This window comes from Solanum verrucosum, unplaced genomic scaffold (genome assembly GCF_900185275.1).
Source record: "Solanum verrucosum unplaced genomic scaffold, falcon-dt-bn FXZP01000262.1, whole genome shotgun sequence".
NCBI classification, from domain to species: domain Eukaryota; kingdom Viridiplantae; phylum Streptophyta; class Magnoliopsida; order Solanales; family Solanaceae; genus Solanum; species Solanum verrucosum.
Genome location: NW_026020366.1, coordinates 1,184,586 through 1,204,543, shown reverse-complemented (window position 1 = coordinate 1,204,543; position 19,958 = coordinate 1,184,586). Strand labels below are relative to the sequence as shown.

Genomic DNA, 19,958 nt, shown 5'->3' with positions numbered 1-19,958 from the left:
ATTTAATAACAAGTGTGTATAAATAAAATAAAATAAAATAAAAAGAAATCCTTTATGACAAGCTTTGAAACCCAACATATATTTTTTTGTAATAAATTAGTGAATAAACAAAGTTAATGAATGGAAGTTAAGACAAGACCATGAAATTAGGGTTGGCTGCTGTCTGCTATCAACAGAGAAAGAGAGAGATATGTCACACAGGAATAGCATGCATACAAAAAAGGTCATTATAATTACTCTCTCCCTTTTATCTTGCTCCACCTCTATATCATATATAAATATAATATTTTATTTTAATTGTTTATTCTAACAAATTAAGATTTATTAAGATTTTTTTATTACTATTTTTAGTATTAAAAACCTACATAAAATAATAATAATTAACTTTTTTTCGCGCACGCATAGGACTATTTGGGGAAGTGCTCCTTACAAAAGAGTTTTTCAGAGCCCAAGACATCTGATTAAGAAAGGAGCAACTTTATCCATTGCACAATTTTTAATGATGGTAGTAATAATGATAATCAAATTTAGAAGTTCATAATATCATTAATAAAATTAATTTAGTAAAATAAATATATAATTAAAATTTTCTTAACGATATAGCTGGTCAAAGTGATCTAAATAACACTCTCTGCGTTTACTTTTACTTGTCTACTATTTCAAAAATAAATTTTCATTTTTATTTGTCACCTTTTAACATATAAAAAAGATTATATTTTTTATATTTTACCCTTAATATTAATTAGTTATTTCTTTAATCAATTTTCAAAATTTAATATTTTAAACATCAATTAATAGAAATAATGTAATAAAATAAGTATATCAATTATTATTTTTTTAATAAATATGTCAAATCTAAATACCCCATCCATTTAAAAAATATGGTCTAGTTTTACTTGGTACAAAATTTAAGAAAAAATAGAGAGAAGACTTTTTTATTTTGTGATTCTAAATAAAATTATATCAAAACGTCTGTTAATTTTATGGTTTTAAACATGTCACGTGGACAGATAAAATTAAAGTATTGTAAAAAGAAAAAAAACTTCTTTTTTAGACAAATTGAAAAGAAATGATTTAATCAAATAAAATATGACAAGTAAAAATGAACGGAGACGGTGTGATATGAGAGAGTAGGAAGGTGAATTACTGGTGTTGGGAATGAGAGAGGTTTGAATACACACCGGCAAATGCTTTGATTGAAGAGCTATGGTCGGGTAGAAAGAGTGTGAATGGGTGGTGGTCATTGCAAAGCTACGGGGGTGGGGGTAGGGGTGTCGACCCTACAAACCTTTGGATCAAGCCTCTAAAACACTATACTTGTCACTGTTTCACACCACAGTTAGCCTTTGAACTACTACTGTTCACACTTTATTTTTTACTAGCTTATTGTTTTAAAACACTATTGTTTTTGTTTATTTTTATTTGTGTTGTATTAAAGTTAAATATATGGGGTAGAGTGTGTTATCGTGTCAAGAACTTTCATGTTCAGTAGATGTAAATTGCGAAAAAACAATGCTAAAATCGAAGGATAGAAAATCGATGGCTAAGAGCGGTAAAAAAAAAAAAAAGAGGGAAAAATTGATTGAGTCTATCGGTTTTTATTATTGCTATAAAATGAATAATAGAAAATCGACGGATGTAGTTTTTAACAAACTACTTAGTTTACGTCCTTCGATTTTAATCAACCATGTTTGTCGGTTCTTCGAATTTGAGGCACCAAAATTTGACGTCGATGAGTTTGTTGGTTTGGCCAATAAACTGATCTCTGTCCGTCGATCTTGGCCCTTGTGTTTCTAGTAGCTTTTAATAGTGAATGTTAAAGATGAATGTGTGGGCATATTAGGCGGGATAAGATTTGGAATATTGAAGATATTCAAAATAACGTGGTAGTGGCCTCCATGGTGAAGAAAGTAAGACTGAGATATTTTGGACATGTGAAGAGGAGATGTGCAGATGCCCGATGAGGAGGTGCAAGAGGTTTAATATAGAGGGTACAAGAAGAGATAAATGTATGCCGAAAAAGTATTAGGTGGAGGGGATTAGATAGGATATGATGTAACTTCAGCTTACCAAAAATATGATCTTAGATAGAAAGGTGTGGAGATCACGAATTATGATAGAATGTTAGCAGATAGTGGAGTGTTGTTTTGCTTTATGACGGTTTTACGCATTAATTGTATGTCTTGCTTTTAATATCCATCATAATTTTTTTTATTAATTGTGATCTGATTATCGCATTATTTTGTTGTTACTATTTTTTCTTTCTCGTAGGACTTGCATTGTTTTCCTTATTAGTTATGTTGCTATGTTTTCTTCTTCTTTCTACTGAAATATGTTCCACTTAAGTCGAAAGTCTTTCAGAAACAGTCTCAGACCCAATTTGAGGGATTTCACGGGCTATGTTTATTATATTGTCATTGTTCTTATTATTGTTGTATACATATTAATGTTAAATATTTATTTTACTTGTTCAATTTTAAACATCAAGATTTAATTTATTATTTGATACCTATATATGATCCTTATTTTATTTTTTTATATGATCCTTATTATTATTAAGTACTCATTCTTCAATATTTGAATGACTTGTAATAATTAATTAATAAGAATGAAATAGTAAAATTATTATTTTATTTATTGTATTTAAAAAATAAAAAATAAAAAAAATAAAAAAAATAAATAAAAATATATATATATATGTATATATCAAATAAAACATAAACAAATATACATTGATGCAGAGAGTACTAAATTTGTTAACCTTCATCATGTCTTTTTGGTGGCTACCTAGCTAAAAAGTTTTTATGTATATACACTATTGTATCATACAACTCAACTTTGAAGGTTGATTTTGCTGATTAGGGTTTTTTCTTTTTACTTATTTTTTGTTAAAAGATGTTTGGATTTGGATAGTAGAAATTACGTCTCTAATTCAAATTATTCAAAATTAAGAGTACTTTCAAAAACGAAATTACGTTTCTCACTCAAATTATGTCATTAAAATATTATCGAGGAATTTAATAAATTTATCTTTGGATATTAAACTTTTACTACGTATAAAAAGTCGATATAAATTCATCGGACAAGAATAATCATTTCGATTCTCATAAAAATGGCGATCATTCTTAAGAACGAAAAAAGACAACATTGAGGTAAGTCATCTATGGCTATGAGTCACTAAAACGATGTGTCCTTTTTCTATCAATAAAGGAAGCAAAAAAATAATTTTTACTCTCTTTTTACAATATGAAAACAGAAATAAAGATCGAAGTTTAAGCCTACTTGTTACTTGATTTGCTTTTATATATAATATATAATATATAATTATAAAGAAATATCATCAACACTAAAACTAAGAATTGATGAAGAAAATTATTGCGCAAACATAGCTTTCACCTCCTTTTTATTATTCTTTATTTTATGATATAGTTTATGAGTCATTTCAGTTTCTGCTATCTCTCGGTTTTGATACACGTGTTAAACCATACGTGTGTTTGCCTGCCTCCTCTCTGCTACTCCTTGCCAAACTCAACAGAGCAATCATTACTTTAATAAACTTAAAAAATGTAGTTAAACGTTTTGACTTAAATTTATTTCTTACTCTTTCCGTCTCAATTTATTTGATCATGATATTTTTTTACTTGATACAAAATTTAAAAGAAAAAAAAATATTTATATGATTATAAATCATTTCATAAATAGTGAAATTGATACTCCTTCAATTTGTTTTTACTTGTTACATTTGGATTTGTCCATTAGAAAATTAAATGACGTGACATTTTTATGACCACAAGATTAAAGGTTATTTTGGTATCATAACTTTAATTTAGAACTACAAAATTGAAAATCTTTTTTTATTTTCTTAAACTCAATGTCGAGTCAAACTAGATCATTCTTTTTTAAACAGTAATTAATTAGTTTGGAATAGTAATGCACAAGTAAAAGTAAATAGAGAATATAATTTAAAATTAAGTTATCACTGAATATAAAAATATGTCATTTTTGTTGAGGTTAATTATAAAGAAAAGTGTGCTACACATAAATTAGGACTAAGGAAATACTTGGAAAAAAAATACTTATTTCTTTCCTAAGATTAGATCAATAGTCTCAAGGTCACCTTTTTATATGACCAACATTACTTGATTCATAGTATTATTGTTGAACAAATGTCTATTTATATATATTAGGTCTCATCATAAAATGAATTCTATGATATGTGTGAACCCCTAAGGATCAATAATTATATATTTTTCATTGATAGAGATATATAAATTTGAGGACCACATGAACATGATACTGAACTAAAAATCCACAATGAAAGGAAGAAGGAAGGGAAGAGGTACACACGTGCATTGTTCTTTGGGAATCTTTTGATAAAACAAGAGGCAATTGAGAGAAAAAGATGAAACAACAAGGCATGGCATGGAGTTTTGGCAAAACCCCATAGTACATGCATGGAACAATAAATACTCAGAAATACCTTACTGACCACCATGCCTTTTTCCTACATCAACTTTTCTAGTTTCTTGTGTGTCCCTCTTTTTCACCCCTCCTTCCAAAAAACCTACATATAACTCTCTAGGCTTCCACAACATCTATGTTAAAGTCTGATTAATCTAAAATATCTGATTAAGAATAAAAAAGTAAAATTATTATCATACCATCACATTTAGAGATTATTAACAATTTTAGCATGTATTATATTATTTAAAGCCATAATAATATTGAAAATATGCATAAATTTATATGTATATATATTGTACGCTTTGTACTGTTTCGCTTAATTCGAGAGTTTTTCAAAAACATTCTATCTACATCCATCAAATAATATTCTCTCCGTTTATTTTTACTTGTCATAATTTAACTTGACACACCCATTAAGAAAATAATCAATGATATAGGTATTTTACCAAACTATTTCCCATTAAATGATGTCTTAGAAAATGATTTGGAATATAAATATTTAATATTGAGGATAAAACATGGAAAAAAATTATTATTATTTTTAATATGTCAAAAGTGACTAGTAAAATAAAAATTTATTTTAGGAATAAGTGACAAGTAAAAGTGAACGGAAAAAATAATAAGATCGGTATATATTCTACCCTTTAGGACTCCAATATTGAAAATTCACTAGCTAGGTGGTTGTTGTTGTTGTATGTTGTTATAAATTTCAACATGAATTAAATGTTGAACTCATAAGAGTGAAAATGCTATGAATCTAATGTTGTAAATTCGAAGAGGTTGAACCCATAAATTTTTCACTCATAATTGGTAGTTGTGGGGTCCACTTTTTGTTATGATGCATTTATTGCCTGCTAGCTATTAATTTTGATGTAGTTTATAGAATTGTTGAGTGGGGAGAGTAGATTTTGAAAATAGAAAAGGGTGTGGACAAGCTGGATGTTTCAGAACAACCTTCATTATGAAACTTGGAAGTCCAGAAAAAAACAAAACAGTGTAGCTATATATTAGGCTTTTTATAAGAAAAAGGTTACATGTATAAATATATGATGATCTGCAAGACTTGATACAAGTAGGATTCAAAGAATTTCCATCATTTTTGGGTGTACAAAGGACAATAAATCTCTATATCAGAGACCTTTCAAACAGTATCTCATACAGTTTTCAACTGTTCATTCTGTTGAACAAATGTTATTCATTAATTAGCCATATTGTATTTTGAGTTTTTATTCACTAATATTACACTAGTAATGTTTACGTCACACAATCATGCCATTTAAAATATACAAAACACAAATGGTCATACATAAATTATGGTTGGATGTGTAATCTTAAAAATAAGACATTATATGTTACTTTTTTCGTCCACTTTTACTTATTACATTTGAAATTGATACATTCATTAAAAAGATAATGATGACTTGACTATTTTACAACATTATCCCAACAATTAATTGATGTCTAATACTTACGTCTTGAAACATGATTTTGGGGAATAAGTAATGTTAATGAGTAAAACATGAAAAAATAATATCCACTTCCGTCCAATAATAATTGTCCACTATACTATTTTGGGATGTCTAACAATACTTGTCTATTTTATGATATAGTATAACTACCCTTCTATTTGTAGTTTGGAGTGTGTCAAGTCAATAGTGAACAACTATTGTTGAATAGAGAAAGTAATTGTCTGTTCTTGATATGTTAAAAGTAACAAATAAAAGTGAAATATATTTTTGAAATAGTGGACAAATAAAAGAGAACAGAAGGAGTAAAATAGTTATAATACCCATTTATCTCATCATCAATATATATAATACTCTATCCATTTTTAAAAAAAAATATGACTTACTTTCCTTTTAATTAGCCCATTTTAAAAAGTATGACCCTTTCCTTTTTTTATAATACTTTAATTTTAACTTTTCACGTAACATTTTTAAGGCCACAAGATTAAAGAACATTTCTGTACATTTGATACAACTTTAATCTATAACCACAAAATTAAAATGTCTTCTTTATTTTGTTAAATAAAATGGAGGGATGTATAAGGTAAAACCATTATATCTATACGTATTGTACTATATTTTCAAAAGGCAAAACAAATGAGTCCCAATCTTAAGCATTTATTTCGGATGGCACAAAGAAAGTAACAAGTTATTATGTGTCAAATGTGTATGTCCCTTGGTTGCATGGAAAGCAGGTATCAATTCAGATGTCGTAAAAGAATGAATAAGTGGACTTGAGGGCGACCTTCGCCTGCCTATGTTTCTACATATATTTAAGTAACCAAAGTTTGACCTTTGATTCATATGTTAGTTTTGCTCAATTGTAAATGTGAGCAGTTAGGATTACATTTTAATATTAATATGTTAATATTGAATTATATTATTTGACATGACTATTAAGTGGAGGAAGTATCCATATCTCAAATCAAAATCAACAAATAGATTGAAATTGAGGAAATATTATTTTTCATAATTATCGACCCATATTTTCTCTTATGCTCATAACGTATTACCTCGTTGTGCTGATCAACAATGACTACAATATCGATCGGATAACCCTATCATATACTTCATTCCCCCATCTTCCAATTTATTTCTCGGAAATATTTTGTAACGGTCCAATCTGATTGTTATGAGTATGTCAATGGTGAATGAATTTGGGTCCAACAAAAATTTGAATTTGACTTTAAAATGTTTGGTTAGGCTAGCCGCAAATGAAATCTGGGCTAGGTATGGTCTACGTCATTCAAGAACAGGTGGAGTGTAATGTCTAGATTTGGTGGGTGTTTTTTTGTAGCTAAGACGTTAAGGAATCCATAGGGATTTACTGAATTGAATTCAGGTAAGTAGAACTTTCGGAATTGATCTTACCATGAACATGATATGTCAAGACATCAAGGGAAGAGGTTGTATTGTGAAAAAAAGTGACTTTTCTCGAATTTCTGAGCTGCAGTACTTTCACCTATCTTGGCATAGCGGGAGGCGTCCCACTATAGCGGTCTGCACACCGCTATAGTGGGGTAAGTTCCGCTATAGTGGTGTCGCTATAGCGGATTGAGTCGCTATAGAGGAGCGAAATGAGATTTTATGCAGAAACAACCCCTAAACCTCCTGATGATCTGTACTTTTATTTTTGGAGTTAGGAGGGACGATTTTGGGTAGTTTGCACTTGTTTTTCCACGAAATTCATTGGTAAAGGTAAGTTTTTGACTCCCCAACCTTGTGTTTTGATTCTTAAGCCTTAAAATCTAGGTTATTGCTCTTGGGAAAGGTTTTGACATAATTCCATGGTGGAAAAATCCCTAAGTTGGGGAAGATGATCATATATAGGCTGAAAGTGATTGATTGTTGCTTTTATAATTTGTTATAGACCAAGAATAAACTAAGACACCTCACAAAGGAAAAGCTCAGGTTTCTTAGAGTTTTCAAGAGGCATGATTCGAGGTAGGTGATGGTTGTATATTTCTGATTTATGTACATATGCATGTCTACTGCTTTGTAGTATCATTGATGCAATGCATGGTAGGGAATACATATGAAGACATATGAAATGATATCATGTTGATAATCTCATGCAATGGACTTGTTATTGTGACTTGTGGTTTTCAAGTTCTATTGTTCATTGTGCTTGTGATTGTGCTTGATTGGTGGTTGACTCAGGCACCACACCGGTACACTAACTATGGATGGCTCGGGTACCATGCTTGTATACTAACAGTTTGAATTTGGGTTCTGTAAGAGGACTAGGTATGTGATTGTGGTTGTCATACCCCGAGCATACACCCTGGGCGGGACTGGCACTCGAGAACTATTGCTGGCTCCAAGCGAACCCTTGGCCTGACTTACTTACTCAACTGAAGACTTAACTTACCAAGATAAACTCAAACAAAACTTAGAATGTTATAAATAAAAACATTCAACTAGCCAATAAGGCAAACTCAAGTCTTAACATAAGATAATGAAATGAAAAGACTAAGGAACTAACATCTGACTGTCTATCTATGAAGCCTCTAAACAACTGAGATGGATGACGGGAGAAGACCCATAACATCCTAATGAACTAATAGTAAAACTGAAAACAAATAAAGGGATACTCCGGGAAGTAAGGATGCTTACCACAAGACTCTGAGTGCTTAACTGGATCAACGATACGCTGGATATTGATCTTGGTTACCTGTGTGTCTACATCATAATAAGATGCAAACCAAATGACATCAGTACATTGAATGTACGAGTATGCGAGGGGAATTCTAAAATAAGACATAAGCTTGAAGGGAACTGAAGAACTTACCTAGCTCAACACAACTCAACATAACTGAACTCATTTCAATATAAAACAGTTTAAAATAAGTGCAATATAAAGAAAAGTTGTTTAAAATATGATGTCAACTTTGTGTGTATGCAAAGATACATATAACTTTGAAATGTATGTAAAAATACAAGAAACTATGTATATAAGAATACAATTACTTCTATGGGAGTTTCTCTAACCGACAACCATCACGTAAGAGTTATTGTGATGATACAGCGTTTTGCCTCACGCTGCCGGGGCCGTCCTATACCTTGCCGAGGATATAGAACCTGAACTACTAAGTGTAACGACCTGATTTCCTTCACTATGGAAAAGCCAATGGGGAAAGAATTGAGGCTAGAAACTTTTTTGTAATATTTGGATGTTTCCCAACCTTGTCCAGATTTGGACGAAATTGGAGTCTTTGAGGTGAAGGGAAATTTGGTAACAATCGGGTGAATCGTTAATGATTTTGATTACATGAGTAGTTATATAACTCGTTAAGGAATTCGTACGACTTTACATAATTGAATTCGGGCGAGTAGAACTCCCGAAATCGATCTTAGTGTAAATGGTATTTACTGAGCGTCGTGGGTTAGAGGTGTTTTGTGAAATGGGAATTTTGGAGTTATTGAAATAGCTCTCTGTTTCATTTTGGCCGCTTTGACAGGAATGTTTGCCGCTCCGGTGAGGTGGTGGTCGATGTCGTTAATAAACCACTAAATGACCTTATTTGGCACTTTTTGACTTTTAGAGCTAAGGAACGACCCCCCAGGTGATTTCTACTCGTTTTTCACCATTCTTAAGGCTAAAAGGAAGCTTTTCACTCCCCGAATCCGTTTTTCGATCCGTAGAACGTAATAGACTTGGCTCTTGACTTTCCTTGAATTTGAATTTATGGATTCAACGTTATGATTCATGGTTCTGGATGATTTCTAGATGATTAGAAGTCATTTAGAGTAGTTAGAATCAATGGAAAATGTTAGTACGTTTTAGAAGGACTTAAATAGGCTAAACGACGAAAAACTAGTGAAAAATGACGATATGGAGGTGTCCCCGGCGCTCTACTCCAGCCCCAACTTATTGGGGCTCCAAAATGGCGCACTGCTGGCGAGCCGCCCCAGCCTGCTTAGCGCTATGGGGGAGCATCGCGCCAGCTGTTCCTTCAAGCAAAATTTGATGAACTTTTCGTCTCGTTTTTTTATCTTAAATCGATTTAAATCAATTCCTTTTCTCAATACTCTCTTAGATTTAGATACCTAAAACATGTACACTAGAATCTAACTCAAAACAACTCTTAACATCACTAAAACGTCTCAAGAAAACCCATCAATCATGTAAGTTCAAGAATGAAAACAATTCAAGAACACAACTCAAGAATATCAAATTCTAACTCTTTTAGGATGAAAATCGTTGAATTAAACATGTTTGGCGTGTGGGTGAATGGATCCAACGCTATGTGATCTCACATACCTCGTAGGGATCACCACTTGACGATATCCACGATCTTAGCTTCAAGAACTTGACGATTTCCTTGCTTCTCCTTCTCTTTTCTCCTCTTATTTTCTCTTCTCTAAAACCCTAACTCAATTTCTCCAAAGCGTAATCTGACCAAGTTCAGTTTAGAACCGTAAGTAATTATCAAAAATGAATTAAAATAAAAGGGTAAGGAAAAGACCAAACTACCCTTTAAAAATCCGGATTGGACATTTCCTTATTTGAACAGCCCAACTTCCAATGGGAATAACTCACTCATACGAACTCGGAATCATGTAAACTCAGCAGAGTTGGAAAGATTATTCCAAGATATTTCCTACCATATCTGGAAACACACCTAACTCATCCTGAGCTAGGAGTTATGATTGTTTGAAGTTGACTAAAAATCCAACTTAACATACTTAACAAAATTTCCAGATTTTTTTATTATTTCCAAAAATGACTATTTTCACTTTTTAATTTCTTCCTAGTTTTTTCTAGTTACGGGATGTTACAATATCTCCCCCTTGGGAACATTCATCCTCGAATGAGCTTACTCTTAGTAGGCTAAGGGTGTAAAATCCAACATTTAGCTCAAACACCCAACAAGCAATGCAAATACAACATGCAATCTCATAAGTTAAAGAGTACTAAGAAGAGAATTAATACCATGGTCTGGAATTTCTCTAGGTTCGAAGAGATGTGAATATCTCTTCTTCATATCCTCCTCCGCTTCCCAAAGCTTTCCCAACAAATTGATTCCTCCAAAGGACTTTGACTGATGCTACTTCCTTAGTCCTCAATTTGCAAACTTGGCAATCTAGGATCTGAAATGGATTTCCTCATAAGATAAGTTATCCTTGATGCTAATATCTTCAGTTGGTATGATCAATGAAGGATCACCCATGCACTTCTTCAACATGGAGATGTGAAAAATCGGATGAACCGCGGCTAACTTTTGTGGTAGCTCCAACTCATAAGCTACATAACCTACCCTTTTAGATATTCTGTGAAGGCCAACATACCGGGGACTAAGCTTCCCCTTCTTACCAAATCTCATAACACCTTTCATGGGTGAAACTTTCAAGTATACCCAATCATCTACTTCAAACTCTAACTCCCTTCTCCTAACATCAGTGTAGGATTTCTGACGACTCTGCACCATTTTCAACCTCTCTTGAATCATTTTCACCTTCTTCATAGCTTGATGAACTAAATTTGGTCCTATCAATCCTGCTTCACCAACTTCAAATCATCCAATAGGAGATCTACATCTTCTCCCATAAAGAGCTTCATAAGGAGCCATTTGGATGCTAGAGTGGTAACTATTGTTGTAAGCAAACTCAATAAGAGGTAGGTGATCATCCCAATTACCTTAGAAATCAATCACACAAGCCCTCAACATATCCTCTAAAGTCTGAATAGTGCGTCTGCTTGACCATCTGTTTGAGGATGAGAAGCAATACTCAAGTTCACCTTTGAACCCAAGTCTTTCTAGAATGACTTCCAAAACTGTGCAGTAAATTGTGCACCTCTATCTGATATAATCGAAATAGGGACACCATGAAGTCTTACTACCTCTTGAATATATAACATGGCATAATCTTTTGTTGAATGGGTAGTATTTACCGGCAAAAAGTGGGGTGATTTTTTCATTCTGTCAACAATCACCCAAATCAAATCATACTGCCTACGAGACCTTGGTAAACTATGATGAAATCCATATTAATCATGTCCCATTTCCATTATGAAAGTTCCATATTCTGAGCCATACCATCGGGCCTTTGGTGCTATACTTTAACTTGTTGGCAATTCGGACACTTAGCAACAAAATCTGCAATGCCCTTCTTCATACTACTCCACCAATAGACCTCTATCAAATCGCAATACATCTTTGTGGAACCCGGATGAATGGAATATCTAGATCTATGAGCTTCCTCCATGATCCTCTCTTGGAGTCCATCCACCATTAGTACTGTCACGACCCGAGTCTACACCCTGGACGTGGCTGGCACTCAAGAACCATTGATGGTCCCCAAGTGAACCCTCATTTTGGCTGACTACAAGCGGAAGACTAACTTAAGCATACAAAAGCTTAAAACTGAAATAAGAGTTCATAAAACTTAAATACAAACTTTAAATCCAAAGAAAACTCTTAATAATATAATATATTTAACTCGCCCAAAAATGGGAAACTTAAGTCTTTAAAACATTTAATAAAATAGATGAATAATACAGACTTCTCAACTTTACTGACTATCTATGAAGCCTCTAACTAATAAAGATGGAAGTCGGGACAAGACCCATGACATCCTAACAACTGATATAACTGAAAGGTAAATGGAATCCTCCGGAAGCAAAGAGGCTTACCATAGCTAACTCGAACTCTCGGATGTATCAACGAAGCTCATGTTGATGATCCTGAATACCTGTGTCTGCATCATGAGAAGATGCAGGCCAAATGGCTCAATACGTGGAATGTACGAGCATGTAAGGGGAATTCTAAAACATAAACATAATCTTGAAACTTAATAAAAAGAAAACATACTTACCTCTTCTCAAACTTACTAAACTCAAGGAATACTCAAAACTACTCAAACTTACTCAACTCAGAAGTACTCAAGGATAAGATACTCAACTCAAAGATATGTTATTCGACTCTGGGTACTCAACTCAACATAACTGAACACATTTCAATATAAAGCAGTTTAAAACAAGTGCAATATAAAGAAAAGGAAAACTGTCTAAAACATGATGTTAACTCATAATCATAATATCATAAAAGACGTACCATTTTCCCTCTCAAAGTTTACTTGTGCAATGCATAAATGAAGTCCCTTACCCCTATTCATACTAAGCAGAACCCCTTGAGGAACAATGCAAATACTGTTGTGGGAGTTTCTCTAACCGACAACCACCACTATGAGCCTAAGTGGTGATACAACATCTTGTCCACGCTCCTAGAACTGTCTTATACTTTGATGTCATATAGAACGCTTAACTTAGTGGATCCACTAGCTTAACTTATGTAATCATCTAAAAAGTATGACCCATTAAAACCCATGATGGCTACATGGTTTATGGAGACTTGAGTTAATATGAACTCGCATCCCCATATCGGTGCTCAATATTACTCCCAAAAATATACTTAGCTCATATATTTTAAACAACTTATTTCTTTGGTCTGAGATAACTACTCAAAACTTAGCTTAAAAGCTCTCCTTGGAATCAATGTTCCCTTTTCTTGTTCAAATGTGAAAACATTAATAAACTCTTTGAGAATACTTAGTTCCCTAATTGCATTTTGATAAATGAACTCAACTTTTTACTCTTTGCTTAACTTGAAACTTAAGTCTTAAAACAAAGTTAAAACATTTGTGAAAGACTTCTTAAAAAAATAGTTCACGCCGAATTAGGGACATGAATGACTCAATGCAACATTTTCAATAACCATAGATAGAACCCAATACTTGGAACTTAAGAACTTCAATGATACTACTTATTTCAAGAATGATCAACTCAGAGGGTTCATGCGGAATTGTAAGCAAGAACTACTCAACTCAAAGACTCAAAGATACTCTTCATCTCAAGATACTCAACTGATGAAGTTCATGCGGAAGTTATGAAATATAATCTCAAAGTATTAGAAACAAATTACTCAAGACTTAGAACTTGAAGATACTACTATTCTCAAAGGTACTCAACTGATCGAGTTCACGCAGAAGTTATGAGCATGAACGACTCAACTCAAGGTCTACTTAATAATATGGAACTCGTGAATACAACTCTTCTCATCCTCATACTTACTTTCTCAGAACTTAATTCAAATTGATAGTTGATCTCGAAGGATTTAGAATTGAACTCATAAGCTTTTCTTGAACTTTAATCTTAACTTTCTCTTGAATGTGAATTATGAATTCAAAAGTTTGGTTCATGACATGGAGAATCTCATGATGACAAGGTAAACTCATGAATACATTCTTTTCATCCTTATACTTACTTGCTCGAGTCTTAAACAAGTTACTGGAAGTTATAGAAGACTCCTCAAAAAGACAAAAAGGGACATTCTCAAAATGTTCGAAAGAACTCTCAAGTCTTAACTTTTAACTCTACCTTGAATTTGAATTGTGGATTCAAGGGTTATGATTTGTGATAGGAAAGATCTCATGATGTTTAGGAATGATTTTGAATAACTAAATCTGAGAAAAGTTATGAAATCACCGTCTTGGAACAAGTCCGCGACGTGGAGGTGTTTTAAATAATTACTCGCGAAATTAAATTTTGGGACAGAGGAGTCCGCGTCCTCTTCGCGACACAAAGTAGATTTTTGTTCACATGGGGAACAAGTCCGCGACGCGGAATTGTTTCATGAACCTTACTCGACTTTTTCCTTCTTCGTTTTTCAGCCTCAAACCACCTAAATTCGATTATCTTTCTCAAATTCGTTTTAGATCCCGATACCCAGCGTATGTACTCAAGAACCTAACTCAACGTAACTCTAAAACACAATGTAAGGATCTCGGAAACTACACAATTCAACCCAATTCAAGAACAACATTCAAATTCAAGAATTCATGTCAAGAGCATCAACCTTCAAACTCTTTTAGGACGAATTGCGCCGAAACTAAACATGTTTGGCGTGTGGGTGAACAAACCCAGCACTATGGAAGCTTACATACCTGAAAGGACATCTTCTTGAAGAACTTGAAGGAAAAATCTGGAAAGAAGAACCCTAGCCTTAGCTTTCCTACTTGAATTTCTTGAGCATAGAATCTTTGGAGTGAATGAGAGGGTTTTGATTTAAGAAAACTTATTTTTTACACGTTTAGGGCTATTTAGATGACCTCCTAAGGATTTTTAGGACTAAAATACCCCTAAAGAAATAATTAAAACAAGTTAGGAGTCGGATTTTTCACCAGGCAGTGAAGTCCGTATTGGGTCCGCGTCGCAGAGCTATCGCGGAGCTGCTGCCAGGTTTGAGCGGCGTTAGTAAATCAGTCATAACTTTTTACTCAGAGCTCAGAATTGAGCAAACTCGGTGGCGTTGGAAAGAGGACTTGAAGGGCTTTAATTTTATCTCTTGTAAATCACCTAAATCATCTTGTACAAGGATTTATAGTCGTTTGAAGTTGACCCAAAACTTAAGAAAAACTAGGAATGACTTGAATGCTTTTCACTTAGGTTTTTCTTGGAACTCAAGGTGCAACATCTAGTGACCTTAATACTCAAGTAATTTTAAATTCCTTGAAAAAATCTCACTCACTATGAAGAACGGTTCGAGTCGTAGCTCAAAACTTTTCTGGGGTGTTACAGGTACACACAATCTACCTTGATATTTCAATACGTCATCTCCCCCTGTTCAAAAGCTAATATTTTTTGCTTATGAACATTTGCCTTCAATTCAAGCAAAATGGGATCTTGGTCTTGCTTCTATTGTACTTCTAACACTAATGATGATTCATCCCCATTCATCACCACCACTCCTCCTTCTGTGGAATCCATTAGTCGGACTCCCAAGCGTGCAAGTCTATGCACATCTTTTGCTAATTATCTCTTTTCTTCCTCAACATGGCTGGTACTACCCATAGACAATCTGCTTAAGGTATCAGCAACAACATTAGCCTTACCTCGGTGATAAAGAATACTCATGTCATAATCCTTGAGCAACTCTAACCACCTCATTTGTCTGAGATTAAGCTCTTTCTAAGTAAACACATACTGAAGACTCTTGTAATCGGTGAACACATATTCACATGCACACCATAAAGATAATGGCACCAAATTTTCAACGCAAAAACTACGACAGCCAACTCTAAGTCATGGGTTGGGTAGTTCTTCTCATGAATTTTCAACTATTTGGAGGCATAAGCTATAACCTTGCCATTCTGCGTTAATACACAACCCAAACCAAATCTAGATGCATCACAATACACCAAAAAAACCTTGAGTACCTTCTGGTAAGGTCAACACTGGAGCAATAGTCAACCTCTTTTTCAATTCCTGAAAGATTTTCTCACAAGCTTCAGACCATTGAAACTTCACTGTCTTCTGAGTCAACTTAGTCAAAGGGGATGATATCGATGAGAACCCTCTACAAACCTTCAATAATAGCCAGCCAAACCCAAGAAACTCCTAATATCAGTTGGAGATGTGGGTCTAGGCCAATTCTGCTCAACTTTAATTCCCTTTCTAGACACAATGTTGCCTAAGAATGCCACAGACTCAAGCCAAAACTCACACTTAGAGAACGTGGCATATAACTCCCTATCTTTTAAAGTCTGGAGAACTATTCTGAGATGACTAGCATGATCTTCTTCACTCCTTGAACATATTAGTATGTCATCAATGAAAACGATAACAAATATATCTAAATAAGGCTTAAATACTCTATTCATAAGGTCCATGAATATTGCAGGCGCATTGGTCAAACCAAAGGACATAACTAAGAACTCATAATGACTATAACAGGTCCTGAATGTTGTCTTGGGAATATCACATTCCCTTACTTTCAACTAATGGTAGCCAGATCTGAGGTCTATCTTAGAGGAACAACTAGCACCCTGAAGCTAATCAAAAAGATCATCAATTCTCAGAAAATGATACTTATTATTGATGGTAACCTTGTTCAACTGAAGGTAATCTATACATATCCTAAGGGAACCATCTTTTTTTCTCACAAATGGGACCGGAGCTCCCTAAGGTGAGAGATACTTGGTTCAATGAAATATTTCTCCAAAAGATCTTTCAACAGCTCTTTTAACTCTTTCAACTCTGTTGGTGTCATGTTATATGGCGGAATAGAGATAGGACGAGTATCAGGAATAGTATCTATACCAAAGTCTATTTCTCTCTCAGGAGGGACTCCGAGAAGATCATCTGGAACGACTTCTGGAAACTCTTTTACTACTGAAACTGACTAAATAGGAGGTATCTCAACACTAGAGTCATTAACTCGGACTAAGTGACAGATACATCCTTTGGAAACTAACTTTCTCGCCTTAAGGTACGAAATAAAATGACCCTTAGGCACTGCTGAACTACTCTTCAACTCTATAACTGGCTCACTGGAAATTGGAACTTGACTACTCAAGTTCTACAATCTATTGATGCATAACAGTCATGAAGTCAGTCCATACCTAGAATGACATCAAAATCTAACATGTCTAACTCAATTAAATCAACCATCGTACTCCTGTGATTGATGGAAACGGAACAATCACGATAGACTCTTTTTGCAAGAATAGACTCACCATCAGGTGTAGAAACACTGAATGGCTCAATAAATTGCTCAAGAATAACATCAAAATTGAAGACTTGGATATACCAGTGACAACATCTGGCGAATCCTCTTGCTCTCGGCGACTAGCGATAGCATAAAGACGGTTTCCTTCTCCGTCTGCCTTTGAAGTAGTTTATCTAGATGCAGCTCTATCTGGTGGAGCAACTAAAGAAGACTGGGCTCTATTGCCCCCATTACCATTACTTTGTCTGCTCTTAGGACCCTCTCTCATAAAATGACCGTTCTGGCCACACTTGAAGCAACTAGTGGAGCCATCACGACACATCCCTGAGTGGCTTCTACCACACTTAGCACATGCATGAGTCTTAGTACCCTCTTGTACCTTACTACCTTGTGAATGTGCAGGTCTAGCTTTGAAGTTCTGAGAATTCTAACTATTGTACTCACATTTGTTCCTTGGTACATGTGCACTAGCAGATGATGGAGCAAATCCTTTCTGCTTATGTTGGAAAGAAGACCGATTCGCATTAATTTTTTGCTACCCAAAGTCATTCCCTATCTTAGCTCTTTTGTTCTTAAACTCATCTATATCCCTCAGTTTGTCCTCCTCAACTTGTTGCACATGGATCATCAGTCTTGCTATTCCCATGTCACTTATTAGCATGGTTGTCTAACTTTCCTTATCTGACGGACGAGGCAACCCAACAACGAATAAACTCATCCTTCTCCTCATGTCGGCAACCATCTTTTTGCTTCTCTTAGCTTACGGGGAAAGAAACACCTTATGAAGGCACTCTCGACCATAGGCCAGCTCAAAATCGGCAATGCGTAAGCACGATTTAGAAAGAGACTTTTATAGAGATACACTCTATCGTACGAAGTGAGTATGAAAAAAGTGAAGGAATTTCCTAAATGTTGCAGCCTCCTAATTTAGATGTGGCGCACTTCACACCGATAACTAGGACTCTACAGACACGGCTTCATAGACTCCCTAGGACTCTTGAACTCTGTGCTCTTATACCAAGTTTCTTAATCCCCGAGCCTACACCCTGGGCGGAACTAGCACTCGAGAACCATTGATGGCCCCAAGCGAACCCTTGGCCTGACTTACTTACTCAGCGAAAGACTTAACTTAACAAGATAAACTGAAACAAGACTTAGAATGTTATAAAGAAACACATTCAACTAGACAATAAGGCAAACTCAAGTGTCAACATAAGATAATGAAATGAAACGACTAAGGAAACATCTGACTGTCTATTTATGAAGCCTCTAAACAACAGAGATGGATGTTGGGACAAGACCCACGACATCCTAATGAACTAATAGTAAAACTGAAAGTAAATAAAAGGTCCTTCGGAAAGCAAGGAGGCTCACCACAAGACTCTGAGTGTTCAACTAGATCAACGATGCGTTGGATGCTGATCCTGGTTACATGTGTCTGTATCATAATAAGATGCAAGCCAAATGACATCAGTACATTGAATGTACGAGTATGAGAGGGGAATTTTAAAACAAGACATAAGCTTGAAGGGAACTGAAGAACTTACTTGGCTCAACTCAACTCAACATAACTAAACTCATTTCAATATAAAGTAGTTTAAAACAAGTGCAATATAAAGAAAAGTTGTTTAAAACATGATGTCAGCTTTGTGTGAATGCAAACAAACATATAACTCTGAAATGTATGTAAAAATACAATAAACTGTGTATATAAGAATACAATTACTTCTATGGAGTTTCTCTAACCGACAACCATTACGTAGGAGTTATTGTGATGATATAGTGTTTTGCCTCACGCTGCCAGGGCCGTCCTATACCTTGCTGAGAGTATAGAACCTGAACTAATAAGTGGATTCACTAGTCTATGCTAAAAATCACTAAAGGAATCATCTAAAAAGTATGACCATTTTCTACCCATGATGGCTACATGGTTTATGGGGGCTGCGAGTTGTCTGAACTCTCCCCCATATCGCTGCTCAATACTCCTCCCAAAATATGATACTAGTTCTTATGTTTAAAAACATACTTATTTTTGTGATTTGAGATAATTGCTCAAAAATTTAGCTCAAAAGCTATCTTGAAAATCAAAGTTTCCTCTCTTGCTTAATTTAGAAAGCGATTACTCTTTTTTGAAAACTAGCTCAAAGGCTCTTTGGAAGCCTCAATTTCCGTTTTTATTTAAATTTGAAAACATTTTAAACTCTTTCGGAATACATAGTCCCCATATACTTATTTGAAGAAATGAACTTCAAACTTTACTCTTTATTCTTTACTCAACTTGAACTTTAGGTCTTAAAACAAAGTTAAAAGCATTTGCAAAAGACTTCTTGAAAAGACTCTAAGAACTTCCTAGACTTGGCTCTTGACTTTCCTTGAATTTGAATTTATAGATTCAAGGTTATAATTCATGTTTCTGGATGATTTCTAGATGTTTAGAAGTCATTTAGAGTAATTAGAATCAATGGAAAGTGTTAGTACA

The 19,958-nt window shown here is 34.2% G+C and overlaps 1 protein-coding gene across 2 annotated transcripts in view; it reads left to right on the top strand.

Annotated features, from left to right (window-relative positions):
* The window catches only part of LOC125837883 (ADP,ATP carrier protein, mitochondrial), a 216,499-nt gene that overhangs the window by 110,036 nt on the left and 86,505 nt on the right, over window positions 1–19,958 (top strand). The gene's annotated exons all lie outside the window — the stretch shown is intronic.